Genomic DNA, 15,460 nt, shown 5'->3' with positions numbered 1-15,460 from the left:
TGTCTCTGAGTCTGTTTCTGTTGTGTTTTGTTTGTTCATCTGTTTTGTTTCTATTAGATTCCACATATAAGTGGAATCATATGGCATTTGTCTTTCTCTGTCTGACTTATTTCACTTATCATGATGCCCTCTAGGTTCATCTATGCTGTTGCAAATGACAAGATCTCATTCTTTTTTATGGCTGAGGAGGAAGCCATCTGATTTAACACTGAGAAACACTGGAGGTCAGATTGGCATCTAACTGGGAATGTTAAAGCACATGACAAAGCTCAAAATCTTATCTTAATAGGAAAGTGGCCCCTAAGTGCTGTGATAATAAAGCTAAATTCATGTACTCTCCATTTGAGAGTTCTAATATTTTCTCTATTGCTTGACTGATTTAAGTGATATGTGAGGAATATACAATACAAAAACAACCCTTTATTAGGCAAGATTTAATTTCTTTCTAGGCTCGATATCCGTAAAGTGGAGATAATAATGAAAGCAAAGAAAAATTATGAGCTTAAATTAAAATATATCAGTAATGTGTGTTTGTATCTTGCAAGAGAGAGACTATCACCTCAAGGAAATGTCATTGTATTTTCATTGCTCCTGACTGGCATTTATTTGAATTTCATTCAGTTAAAAAATGTGTACAGAGTCTCTACTCTACTAAGCCCTCACATACTAAGGAGGGTATAAGAATAGTTGAGGTATAATTCCTGTGGCCAATAAGTTTCCAACAATTTGTGGGAGACAAGTGCACACATGAGAAATGAACATATATGCCATACAATGGGTCTCCTGGAACAAGTGTACTATTGGAATTTAGCTGGTACAGGCGTACCTCAGAGGTATTGTGGGTTTGGTTCCAGGCAACTGCAATAAATTGAATATCACAATAAAGCAAGTAAAATGAACTTTTTGGTTTTCCAGGGCATATAAAAGTTGTTTACGCTATACCATAGTGTATTAAGTGTACAATAGCATTATATCTAAAAGGTAATAATGTACTTACCTTAATTTAAAAAAATAATTTATTGCTAAAAAATGCCAACCATCATCTGAGCTTTCAAGGAGCCCTAATCTTTTTGCTGGTGAATGATCTAACGTTGATGTTGATGGCTGCTGACTGATTAGGGTGGTGGTGGCTGAAATCTGGGGTGGCAATTTCTTAAAATAAGACAATGATAAAGTTTTCCATATCAATTGACTCATCTTTTCATGAACAATTTCTCTGTAGCATGTGACACTGTTTGATAGCATTTCACCCACAGGAGAACTTTCAAAATTGGATTCAATCCTCTCACACCCTGCTGCTGCTTTATCAACCAAGCTTATATAATATTCTATATCCTTTGTTGTCATTTCAATAATATTAGCAGTATCTTCACCAGGAATAGATTCCATTTCAAGAAATCACTTTCTTTGCTCATCTGTAAGAAGCAACTCCTCATCTGTTAAAATTTTATCCTGAAATTGTAGCAATTCAATCACATCTCCAGGTTCCACTCCTGGTTTTAATTTTCTTGCTATTTTCACCACATTGGCAGTTATTTCCTCCACTGAAGTCTTCAACCCCTCAACGTTATCCATGAAGGTTGGAATAAACTTTTTCCAAACACCTGTTAATATTGATATTTTGACCTCTTCCCATGAATCATAAATGTTCTTAATGTGATATAGAATGATGAATTCTTTCCTGAAGGTTTTCAATTTATTTTGCCTAGATCCATCAAAAGAGTCACTGTCTTTGGCAGCTATAGACTTATGGAATGAATTTCTTAAATAATAAGACCTGAAAGTTGAAATTACTTCTTTTATTTTTTATTTATTTATTTTTTTTTTGAGAGAGAGAGAGATAGAGAATGAGTGGGGGAGGGGCAGAGAGAGAGGGAGACAGAATCCCAGGCAGGCTTCCTGCAATCAGCACAGAGCCCAATGCGGGGCTTGAACTCACAGACCGTGAGATCATGACCTGAGCTGAAACCAGGAGTCAGATGCTTAACTGACTGAGCCACCCAGGCACTGCAAAATCTTGATCCATGTGCTGCAGAATGGAGGTTGTGTTAGCAGGTATGAAAACAACATGAATCTCATCCATTTCCACCAGAGCTCTTGGGTGACCAGGTGCATTGTCAATGAGCAGGAATATTTTGAAAGGAATCTTTTTTTCTGAGTAGTAAGTCTCAACAGCTTAGAATATACAATAAACCATGTTGTAAACAGATGGACTGCCATCTGGACTTTGTTGTTCCATTTATAGAGCACAGGCAGAATAGATTTTAGCATAATTCTCAAGCCCCTAGGATTCCTAGAACGGCCAATAAGCAGAGGCTTCAGCTTAAAGTCACCAGCTCTTATTTGCCCCTAACAAGAGAGTCAACCTGTCCTTTGAATCTTTGAAGTCAGGCATTGACTTCTCCTCTGTAGCTACGACACTCCTAGATGACCTTTCCTTCCAGTAGAAGGCTGTTTCATCTACACTGGAAATCTGTTGGTTGGTGTAGCCACCTTCATGAATTATCTCAGCTGGACCTTCTGGAGAACTTGCTGTAGCTTCTCCATCAGCACTTGCTGCTTCATCTTGAACTTTGATGTGATGGAGACGGCTTCTTTCCTTAAACCTCATGAACCAACCTTTCCTAGCTTCACACTTTTCTTCTGCAGCTTCTTGTCTCAGCCTTCATAGAAATGGAGAGAATTAGGGCCATGCTCTGGATTAGGCTTTTGTTTAAGGGAATGTTGTGGCTGGTTTGATCTTCTATTCAAACCACTCAAACTTTCTCCATATCAGCGATAAGGCTGATTTGCTTTCTTAGCATTCATGTGCCCACTGGCACAGCCCCTTTAATTTCTTTCAAGAACTTTTCCTTTGCACTGAAAACCTGACTAACTGGTACAAAAGCTTTCCACCTATCTTGGCTTTTGACATGTTTTCCTTGCCAAGCTTAATTATTTTTAGCTTTTGCTTTAAAGTGAGAGGTATACAACTCCTTCTTTTACTTGAACACTGAGAAGGCTTTAAAGAGTTACTAATTGGCCTAACTTCAATATTGTTGTCTCTTGGGGAATAGGGTGGTTCGAAGAGAGAGAGAGAGAGAGAGAGAGAGAGAGAGAGAGAGAGAGAGAGAGAGAGATGGGGGAACAGGCAGTTGGCAGAGCAGTCGGAACACATACAACATTTATCAGTTAAGTTCACTGTTTTATATGGGTGTGGTCCCTGGCATTCCCAAAACAATTACAACAGTAACATCAAAGATCACTGATCACAGATCACCATAACACAGATAATAATGATGAAAAAGTTTGAAATATTGTGAGAATTACCAAAATGTGACACAGAGACGCGAAGTGAGCAAATGCTGTTGGAAAAATGGCTCTGATAGTCTTGCTTGACAGAGGGTTGCCACAAACCTTCAATTAGTAAAAACAAAACTAACAAAACAAACAAACACACAAAACCCGGTTTCTGTGAAATGCAGTAAAATGAAGCACAAGCAAACAAGGTATACCTGTACCATAAAAAGATAAGGAAGAGGCTCCTGGTCAGATATTTTTGGAAACACTGCACTGATTAAGTTAAAATTAACTAGATGCTTACATCAAGGATTTTCATAACATATAACATGCTAATGTTAATCATGAATTTCCAAGAAGGAGAGAGGGAATGTTGTATCCCAGACTTTTGTATCTTAGAAACCTTTGGTCAGAGAACATCTTGGTGGAAAATGTACGTTGATAAATGTCACAACTCAGGCTACAGAAGCAAAATGCAGAGAAGATAACATAGAATTTGGATTTAGAAGACCTCTATTGAAATACTGGCTTTTCTGCTTTCTAGCTTTCTGAATTTGAAAAACATTATTGCTGGGATTTAGTAAAAGAATAAAGCTATTTTTGGTTTTATTTTTTCAGTGGTGCATTGGAGCTGGCTCAAAAGTTTTCAAGAATTTTTTACCTAGTTACTCAACATAGACATAATTAAAAGTAATATATATGATATGTGTGTATATAAACTTAAATCAAATAAATGATATGATTATAAAATGTATATAAAATTATAAAAGGTAATAAATATTCAAAACTCATCACTTTCTGGTTATTTTATTATATCTATTATATTTTACTATTTATTATATTTACATTTATTACCATATTAATGCAATGAAAATCCTATATAATTATGTGCTTCTGTACATCTCTTCCCAGCTCCATGTTCACTGATATCACAGCTTGAAATTAGCCAGGGTGGGCTATTTATACAAAGATACAAATGTTACAAATCGGCCCCCTTTCCTCTCTAGTTGTTAGACAATGGCCAGCCCACCACTAGTTTAGTGACAATTAAGTACCATATTGTGTCTTAACCTCCTTAAAAAATGCCTTAGTTGTGGGATAATTGGAAATAGTGTAACAGGATGCTGTGAGGTACCTCGGTATACAGTATAGGGTATGCGGAAAACAGCTAAATTAAGGCCCTGTTGAGAATAAAATTATAAACTTTCAAAATCAGCTTGGAAAAGAACCAGATTTTGACTGAGATGCCAGCTCTGCATGAGGTGTTAAAGAGGCTCTGACCCAGGAGGGTGCCTGGGAATTAGGGGAGAGCACCTTTTGTGAGAAGAGAAGAGCTCTTAAAGAAAAGCTATCTGTCCCTCTTACCACTCTCTGGGGCAAGAAGATACTTGGTCAATAGACACCTTTGGTGGACTTGCAAATTTTGTGCGTGTAGAAAGAAGGTGCTGTTGCTGTCTGTACTAATTTCCTATTGCTGCTGTTACAAATTAAGACACAAACTCTGTGTCTTAAAGCAATACAAATTTATCATCTTACGGTTTTGGAGGTCAGAAGTCCAAATGGATCTTTGAGACTAAAATCAAGAGTTCAACAGAACTATATTCCTTCTTGAGAATTTAGAGGAGAATTCATTTCCTTACCTTTCTCCTTACCATTCCTTACCTCTCCAGAATGTAGAAACTGTCTACCTGCCTTGAGTTCTGCTCTTTCTTTCATCCTCAGAGTGTGTAACTCCAGCCCCTGCTTTCATTGTCATACTTCATCTCACAGCTTTGACCCTCTTGCCTCCATCTTATAGGAGTCCTTGTGATTCACTGTATCTACTCCGATAATTCAGGATAAACTTCTCATCTTAAAATCTTTAACTTAATCACATCTACTAAGTCCCTTTTGCCGTGAAGACTGACATATTCACAGATTCTGAAGGTAAAGATGTGAACATCCTTTGGGGATGCATTATTCTCTCTACAACAAAATTATACTATGAAGTGGATGTTCTCTTAGCTACCAGTCTTGTCTACTTGTTCATGTGGTCCCAGAATTGCAGAAAGGGCAGCATGGTCAGGCAGAGATTACCCTTTCAAATTCCTAGTTCTCAAACAATGCAGATTACAGAGCCTACCTGCTCCAGCAGCTCCAGATTTGGGGTAATAAGGAATGAATGAGACCAAACTGTAGGTTCACTGGAACCAACACATGTGAGGCAATGTAGTTCAAATGCTAGAGGAATGTGGCATGGGGGTGCTGGTAGGGATGGCTTGAAAATGTAGCTGATTCTTGCAAGGACCCATTGATTCTATGGGATTGCATACCATGTCAGCAAGGTTTTGTTGGGCTTCCACTGATCCACATAAGTCTGGAGATAATAAGCCAGGTCAGTGGTGATTATCAACAGAATGAGAACCCCTAACAACCACTGACATAAAGTTGTTTATGACCCATAAAGAGAAGCATAGTCAATCCAAGAATCAAATGACCATGAAAGGAAAAGGCTTTTCCCACTCCCCTCCCCAAAACCAGAGTAATACACGTGAGAAAGAAAGGAGTATGAAAAAGTAGATCATTTTATACTCCTTCTCACTCTACTCCAAATTCGATCCTCCATAGGTGAGGTGAAGGAGGAGGGGATTTGCAGTCAGATTGACTTAGATATGGGATTAAAGCTTAAAAATGATCAGTACTGAGTCTTAGGAACTAAAATGCAATAGCCAGTACTAAACAGAAAGTGAAAAGTTGTAGAAGCAGGGGCGCCTGTGTGGCTCAGTTGGTTAAGTGTCCAACTTCAGTTTAGGTCATGATCTCACGGTTCAGTTCCTTCCTGAGGGAAGGACCCTTCCTCCCCCCCATTAGGTTCTGTGCTGACAGCTCAGAGCCTGGAGCCTGCTTCAGATTCTGTGTCTCCGTCTCTCTCTGCCCCTCCCCCACTCATGCTCTGTCTTCCTCTCTCTCAAAGAATAAATAAACATTAAAGAAAAGTTATAGAGGCCGGCTGGGATCTCATAAATAGAGTTTGGTATTTGGCAGAAGTCGAGGGGTAGGCAGAGCACAGTTGCTGTCAGTTGTTTGAAAAATAACATCTTAAACATATACCCCAATGTGGTGAGATTCCTCAATTAAACTGGTCACGGAAGAAGTCATTGTTATTGCTGTGCTCAACTGCCAGTGGGGTCATGTAGCTAGTAGACGCCGCTCAGAGTGGAGAAGCAATAAATAGACTGAAAAGCAGAGCAGTATCTGGGGAAATAGCACTGAAAGGAAGAGGCCCAGGGGAATAGGCAGGATTTGGTTGGACAGAGCATTTATCTGCTTTTACTCTCCTAAAATATGAAACATTTGAAAGGATAGAGGAAAATATGAAAATTTTTTGAACTGAGAAAATGAAATGGGTTAGTGTTAGAACTGGGCTAATTGTCCCACAGCCTAGGAATCATACAAGGAACAGCCTTCCAAACGTTCTGTGACCGATGACAGCTGGGCTGTTCACCCTGGTACTAACTGATGCATCTTGGCACCACGTGAGCCATTAGGCTGTTGATAGTGAGCAGGCTGAGCTCATGCATTCTCATCATTCATGCAACAACCTGTCACAGTGTAGGGATGAACAGATAGTGTGCACAAGAAAATGGCCTTTTTTCTTTCCTAAGATGTGTATTCCAGCCGGAAATGCCAAAATTGAGAATAAGGAATAGCTATGGTTCATAAAGAAAAATAAATGAGTCCTGAAAAAGTCATACTTTAATATTTTACCGGTAGTAGTCTATTTTTCTAAATCGGCTCTGCATAGTATAACTCATCTCAGAGTAAATGACAGGGTGGAGAGATAAGCGGATGTCCCCTCTGCAGTACCTTCGCCAGGACGTGGAGGTTTGGTCGGCAGTTTCCTCCTTGTGAGTCCAGGCAGGAATATTCCCTCTACAAACAGGAGACATTTTGAAGCATTTTGATCAATTTCAGTATCTGACCAACTGAAATAGCACTTTGGTGAACTGATGGTATGTAAACGGTGGCCGGGAAGAACCCTCAAGAGTGGCAAGGGGCTCTCAGGTTGCTCTAGGGTCATGTGTTGCCCAGAGAAACTCGGGCAATCAGGATGCTGGCCTCTGTAAGCAGTGGAGGATTGTATCATTCAGCTGGTCATGACTGTTACTGGATGGTTTTCAAATTTCAGACACTTCAAAATGGTAAGACAAGGAATTTTAGAATTTACATTTCACATTCTTTTCCTTGGGAAGATGAGGGTAAAATTATAAAAATTAGAGAACACGAATCACTATTTTCATACTGACAAAAAATCCTACTAGCTAAAAATCTCTCATATATGGGGGTGCCTGCGTCTCTCAGGTGGTTAAGCATTGGAATTTGGATTTTGGCTCAGGTCACGATCTCACAGTTCATGAGAACGAACCCTATGCTGGGCTCTGCACTGACAGATCTCTGTTTGGAATCTCTCTCTGCCACTTCCCTGTTCTCTCTCTCAAAATATATAAATAAACTTTAATAAAATAAAATAAAATTCTCTCATATATGACATTTAACACTAATTTAACAATGCATTTTTAATAAATTCCAGGTCTTAAATTTCCAGCCATCTGTTGTTCATTTCTACCTCCAAAGTCTACAGACACATTAGACTAAAAAATGTATCTAGAATTAAACTAGCTCCCTTCTCAAGACTACTCTTGGCTTTTTATGTTCTGTAGTTCAACTAGAATTAGTCTCTCCTCTCTCTCTCCCCCATGTCTTTCTCTCTCTCCCTCTCTTTCTTTTTCTATGATACACACACATGCACATACATGTACACACCTATTCAAACTCATGCACACACATCAAGGTAGGTTAAATGATGTAATTTCAATAGCTGACCCCAGAATTTATCTTAGGACTGAAACTGTTTCTGTTTATGTTAATGTAATGATAGGCTTCCTCGTGTCTGGGGAAGATTGTTCTTCAAGGGAATGATTCACAAGACCATGAAACAGAAAAGAACTAAACTTCTCTGCATACAAAGTGGAAGGAATTTGGAAATAGTGTATATCGGAGAAGATAGGAAAGCCAAGGAACACAGCAAAACTTTTATCTTTGGAGAAAGTTGGTGAGAAGCTTCTGGTGGTGTGAGTGGTGACTATTAAGAATAGGGATTTTAAAAGTAAGATCATGTTTCTCATATAAATATATCAGTTTATATGAAACATTTTATTTTACTTCTTTAAAAATTGTATGTTATTGTGGAGAGAATATTTAACATGACATTTACCTTCTTAACAAATTTTTAATTGCACAGTAGGTTTTTGTTGACTGTAAGTACAAAGTTGTACAGCAGATCTCTAGGGCAAGATTGAAACTTTATGCCCACTGATTAGTAACTCTCCACGTCCCCTTCCCCCCAGTTCCTGCCAACTACCATTCTGCTCTTTGAATTTATGAATTTGACTATTTTAAATATCTCATGTAAATGGATCATGCAGTGTTTGTCTTTCCGTGATGGACTTATTTCACTTAGCATAATATCCTCAAGATTTATCCATGTTATCATATATCATAGAACTTTCTTTTTTTTTAAAAATTTTTTTTAACATTTATTTATTTTTGAGACAGAGAGAGACAGAGCATGAACGGGGGAGGGGCAGAGAGAGAGGGAGACACAGAATCGGAAACAGGCTCCAGGCTCTGAGCTGTCAGCACAGAGCCCGACTCGGGGCTCGAACTCACGGACCGTGAAATCATGACCTGAGCCGAAGTCGGCCGCTTAACTGACTGAGCCACCCAGGCGCCCCAGAACTTTCTTTTTAAATGCTGAATAGTAATTATTTATGTTTTTTTTTGTGTGTGTGTGGTTCGATACAAATTTTAGGATTGTTTTTTTCTCTTTTGTAAAAACATATCATTGGGATTTTGATAAGGATTGTACTGTATCTGTGGATTGCTTAAGTAGTATGGGCATTTTAACAATATTACATCTTCCAGTCCTTGAACATGGAATGTCTTTTCATTTATTTATGACTTGTTTAATTTCTTTCATTAATGTTTTGTAGTTTTCAGTATACAAGCCTTTCATCTCTTTAAGTTTATTCCTACATATTTTATTCCTTTTTACTGCTATTGTGAATAAGATTGTGTTCCTAATTTTTATTTTTTTATTTTTTAGTTAGTTTGGTGTTAGTGTTTAGAAACTCAGCTGGATTTTTTAATGTTGATTTTGTATCATGCACCTTTACTGAATTAATTTATTCTAACATTTTTTTTTTAAATGGAGACTTGAGAGTTTTCTATATATGAGATCGTGTCATCTGTAGACAGGGACAATTTTACTTCCTTTTCAGTTTATGCATTTCTTCCTTCCTTCCATTCTTCCTTCCTTCCCTCCCTCCCTGCCTGCCTGCCTGCCTATTTGCTCTGGCTAGGACTTCCTGTACAGCTGCGAATGGGCACCGTTGTCTTGTTCCTGATCTTAGAGGAAAAGCTTTCAATTTTTCTCCATTGACATGATGTTATCTGTGGGTTTGTCATATATGGCCTTAATTATGTTTGAGTACACTCCTTTTATATCTAGTTTGTTGAGCATTTTTACCATGAAAGGGTGTTGAATTTTGCCAAATTCTTTTTCTGAATCTATTGAGATAATCACATAGATTTTATCCTTCATTCTGTTAATGTAATGTGTTATATTAATTGATTTTTGTATATTGAATCATCCTTGCATTCCAGGGATGAATCAGACTTGGTCATGGTGTCTGACCTTTTAATGTACTGTTAAATTCAGTTTGCTAATATTTTGTTGAGGGTTTTAGCATATGTGTTCATTAGGGATATTGGACTGTAGTTCCCTTATTTTTGTGATGTCTATGTATGGCTTTGGTATAGGATAATGATGGTCACATCAAATAAGTTTGGAACTATTCCTTCTCTCCAATATTTTGGAAGAGTTTGAGTGATTAGCATTAATTTTTCTTTAAACTTTGGTAGAATTTGCCAGTGAAGTGTTCTAGTCCCAAGCTTTTCTTTCTTGGGAGGATTTTCAGTACTGAGTCAATCTCCACGCTGGTTATAGATCTGCTCAGATCTATATTTCTGTTTCCTCAGATATAAATTAATATATTACATACTTCTACATATTTACCTATTTCTTACAGTTTGTTAGCGTAAAATTGTTTTTATAGTCTTTTATGATCCTTTTTTTTATGTGTAATCAATTATAATTATATTTATTTCATTTCTGATTTATTTACTTGTGTCTTCTCTTTTTCTTAGTCTTTTCTTTTTCTTAGTCTGGCTTTAATTTGCTATTTTTTCTAGTTCCTTGAAGTGTGAAGTTGTGTTATTTACTTGAGATCTTTCTTCTTTTTTGAATGTACATTTTTATTGCTATGAACTTCTTACTTTCTACAGCTTTTGCTACATTCCATAAGTTTTGGTAAGTTGTGCTATTATTTTTCTTGAGATATTTTTTAATTTTTATTTTGATTTCTTTTAACCCAATGTTGATTCAAATTTATGTCCTTTAATTTCCACATATTTATGAAATTACCAGTTTTCTTTCTGTTGTTGATTTCTAGTTTCATTCTTGTGAAAAATATTTTTTAATGTTTATTTTTGCGCGCGAGAGAGAAAGAGAGAGACAGAGTACAAGTGGGGGAGGGGCAGAGAGAGGGAGACACAAGATCTGAAGTAGGCTCTAGGCTCTGAGCTGTCAGCACAGAGCCTGACTCAGGTCTCGAACTAACAAAATGTGAGATCATGACCTGAACCAAAGTCAGACGCTCAACCGACTGAGCCATCCAGGCACCCTACTAGTTTCATTCTTGTGATCAGAAAATATAGTTAGTATAATATCAGTGTTCTTAAGTTTGTTAAGACTTGTTTCATGACCTAATTTTTCTACCTTAAGAGTTACCCGGGGTGCCTGGGTGGCTCAGTTGGTTAAGCGTCCAACCTCGGCTCAGGTCATGATATCATGGTGTGTGAGTTTGAGCCCTGCATTGGTCTTCGTGTTGACAGTGCTGAGTCTGCTTGGGATTCTCTCTCTCTCTCTCTCTCTCTCTCTCACTCTCTAAAAATAAATAAATAAACTAAAAAAAAAAAAAAAGAGTTACCAAAAAAAAAAAAAAAAAGAGAGAGAGAGTAACAATATCAAAAAATAATTAACCAAAAATTCATCCTTTTTCCTCTTATAAAACAAGAATCTAATTATACCTTTAATTTACTTGCAGTCTTTTATTTTCTGGCATGATTTTTTTTTTTTTTGGTAAAAAATTCTTTCTTCATACTATTTTTTTAAATTATTATTATTTTCTTTAACGTTTATTTATTTTTGAGACAGAGACAGAGCATGAACGGGGGAGGGTCAGAGAGAGGGAGACACAGAATCCGAAACAGGCTCCAGGCTCTGAGCTGTCAGCACAGAGCTGGCCGCGGGGCTTGAACTCACTGACTGCGAGATCATGACCTGAGCCAAAGTCGGCCACTTAACCGACTGAGCCACCCAGGTGCACCTCTTCATACTGTTATTTTGATCCTTTTTCAGTAACTCTTAAAGTAGAAAAGTCCGTCTGCACAGTTATTTCCCAAGGCCACGGAGCTTCTTCAGCCTCAGCTTCTATCGTCACTCCCAACCACCTATCCCTGCACTTCCACTCTGGCTTCCAGTTATGCAGAGTGACTTTTAGCATACTGAGCCCTTCAAAGCTTACTGTCACAGAACTTCTCTAATACCCTCTATCCCTTCATTCTGGCTAAATTTTCTTTCCTTTTCTTTCTTTCTTTTTTGGTCTAAATTGCCTTTATGACATTTATCAACCTCTGATATTGAATATATACATATATACATATATATATATATATATATATATATATATTGCACATATTGTGTCTATGTATGTGTATATATATAGTTTGTCTTCCTTAACTATAAGGCGGCTCCAAGAGATCAGTGACTTTGTTTTATTTACTGCTGTATATTCAGAACATAGAACAGCATCTGATAAATAACAATGCCCAGTTAATATTTATTGAACGAGGGGTGCCTGGGTGGCTCAGTTGGTTGAGCATCTGACTCTTGATTTTGGCTCAGGTTGTGATCCCAGGTTTATGGGATGGAGTCCCACATTTGGCTCTGTGCTGAGTGTGGGGCCTGCTAGAGATTCTCTCTCTCTCCCTCTGCCCCTCTCCCTGACTTTATGCTCTCTTTCTCTCTAAAATAAAATAAAATAAAATAAAATAAAATAAAACAATAAATATTTATTGAATGAATGAATAATTGAATGGAACTTTGGAGCTCTCTCTGTTTTATTCCATATGTCTGAAATATCCTCCTCAGACCCTCCTTCACCTGGTTTACTACTATGAATCTTTAAGGTGTACTTTTCAACATCACTTATTCATAAATCCTTTTCTGCTTTTTTTCTTCCAGGTTTACCTTTATTCCACAATTGATTGTTTGCTTGTATCTTCTTTTATTCCATGAAGACAGTGATAATGTCAACCCTGTTCACCTTAGTGTCCCCATTGCTAAACAGCATCTGGCACATAGTAGGTATCATATACATCTTTGTTCTTTTTGTTAGTTACTTTCTATTCTTCAAACATCACATGCATTTTTAACCTAAATTTCTATGTATGCTACTTCTTAGGTATAAAATACTGTTTCTTCAATTGATTTCTGTCACGTATTTCTAAGAATAATTTTTTGCCCATGATTCTCAAACTGTGCACCAAAGTACCTCGAGACACCATAGATTATTCACAGGGAGCACTGCAGGATACTTAAATTAAAAAAAAATTAATTTTATTCACTTTTGAGAGAGAGAGAGTGAGAGAGAGTGAGAGAGAGCAAGCATGAGTGGGGGAGGGGTAGAGCGAGAGGGAGACACAGAATCCGAAGCAGGCTCCAGGTTCCCACCTGTTAGCACAGAGCCCAAAACAGAGCTCAACCCCACAGATGATGAGATCATGACCTGAGCCAAAGTCGGACGCTCAACTGACTGAGCCACCCAGGCGCCCAAGGATATTTTAAATTTTTGACGGAAATACAGCAGCATCGGTAGATGCCACATGAACTACTAGCGTAAGGTAGTCCATAGTTCCACGTTACATTGTGCTACATTCCTTTCAGTGACACCATGTCTTTGTGGAGCCATGATTTAGTGGTTTCTGTGATAAAAAGCAAATACCATGTGAAATTTAAGGTGGAACAAAAAACGTGAATGTTAGTGTCTATTGCTATTCCAAGTGTTGAGAAGTTGCACAGCACCCATCAGGCTCACTAATCTCCTAATAGGTAATGATGGCTGAGACTGAAACAAAAAAACTACTTTCCCCTTTCAAATTGTACATATTATATTTTACACAGCTGCTAAGCTTTAGGACGCAAAATCTTATTAAGCTGTTTGGATCTAAGTAACTCATATATATATTTTTTGGCCTGGGTAGGGAGGGTATAAGAAATTACTGGGATACTAAGGGCACTGTGAACCAAGAAAATTTGAAAACCTCTGTATTATCTGAAATCAGTATTCCAATTTCAACCTTTTAAGACAAACTCACAAAATCGAGTTCATTTGAATCTACAGACATCTGTAGAGTTCATCCTTTTTTAAGTCTATAGCAATGCATGATGAGGTCTCTTTTCCTCTCATCCCTTTTCTAGGGCAACCCTGCTCCCCCAGCTCTATCTCCTGCATTTCCCCTTCTCTCTTTGGTCTACATGAGTTTCCTTCTATACTGATTAGTGTGGCTGAGTAAAACAAATGCCGAGTCTGAGTCATTTCCCATTTACTAGTGAAGGGATTAATTGAGATGCATTTTCCCATGTGTTGATTAGAGCTGAGGCCACTATTAAATTAAGGAAAGGGTGCGATTATCACCTCCCCCTGGTGAGCTCTACCCTTTTATCTGCCATATTTCTGATGAATATATAATCACTGAATACTTCATTTTGATACAAAATGAAGAACAGGTCTTCAAATAATTAGCTTGTTAGGGTCAATGAACAGAAATTTTAGTTCTTGCTTGACAGAAATTATTTCATTGAACTTAATCATTTGATCGCAATCATCCTTTTGGCACATTTCCAACTAGAGAACAATCGCCGTGTGTTTTCTTTTCTCTATATTCAAAGTGATACTTAGTTAAGGTAAAGAAAACACTTCCCAGGGCACTCCTTACCATTTTTAGCTGCCTTTTTCCTCAAAGAACTCTAATTTGGATCCCTTTGTTTCTTCTATCCCTTCAAAATCTATAGTAGAAGCATCATCCACAGTCTTTGCCTGAACCCACCGGTCATCTGCACGCTTGTGTTATACCTAACTGCACCACAACACACTCACACATCATTCTCTCTTTGCCCATTGTGGTTGCCACCACATCCTCTAAATCTCTTAGAAAAAGAAAATAAAATAATAGGATACATTGAATAAAAAAGTTTTCTTTTTTCCACAAGACACCAGAGCGTCCTGGTAGACCAGTTTAGGAAGGAATCAAGAAGGGAACATGGGATTGTGTGGGAAACAGTCCAGGGAAGATACAGATAGGAACACTTCATAGGAAGCTAGTTTTACCATCATTCCACTCTGAGATTGGATTGAAAGGGGTTGGTTGTATTGTATGTTTCCAAATGGAAATGGTCTCTGGTTTTGTATAATGGCATCTTTTCTCTAGCTTGCAATGGTCTATTATTCTCCAAAAGTTCAGATTTTCATTGTTCCCTTGGTTTTTTTTTTTGTTTTGTTTTTTTTGTTTTTTTGTTTTTGGCAGCCAGCCATTTGTTTATCTGACATATCTGGTCAGCAACTTATAATGACCATATCATCTTACTCATATTGAGAAACTTAAAAAATCATAAGATTAAGAAATTGTTGCCCTTCCAGGAAAGTTGTATAGTGGATTTCAGAAGAGTTTTTGCGAGTTAACTATTGCTCTTTTGGTCTGCTGAGTATTCATTTCCCCCAATGGCTGAGATGCAAAATGAATGGGCATTACATGTATTTGTTATACAGTTGACCCTTGAATAACACAGGTTTGAACTGCGTGGATCTACTTATACACAGATTTTTTTTTTGATGAATACAGTATAGTACTGTAAATGTTTTTTCTATTCCTTATGATTTTCTTTTGTGTGTGTTCCTTATGATTTTCTTAATGACATTTGCTTTTCTTTGGCTTACTTTCTTGTAAGAGTACAGTGTAT

The 15,460-nt window shown here is 37.5% G+C and overlaps 1 pseudogene; it reads right to left on the bottom strand.

The window, feature by feature from the left end:
* Window positions 1–15,460, bottom strand: part of LOC107179814 — a 50,227-nt pseudogene that overhangs the window by 5,693 nt on the left and 29,074 nt on the right.

This window comes from Panthera tigris, chromosome B1, assembly GCF_018350195.1.
Source record: "Panthera tigris isolate Pti1 chromosome B1, P.tigris_Pti1_mat1.1, whole genome shotgun sequence".
NCBI classification, from domain to species: domain Eukaryota; kingdom Metazoa; phylum Chordata; class Mammalia; order Carnivora; family Felidae; genus Panthera; species Panthera tigris.
The sequence above is the reverse complement of the archived record's forward strand: the minus strand, read 5'-3'. Positions and strand labels throughout refer to the sequence as shown.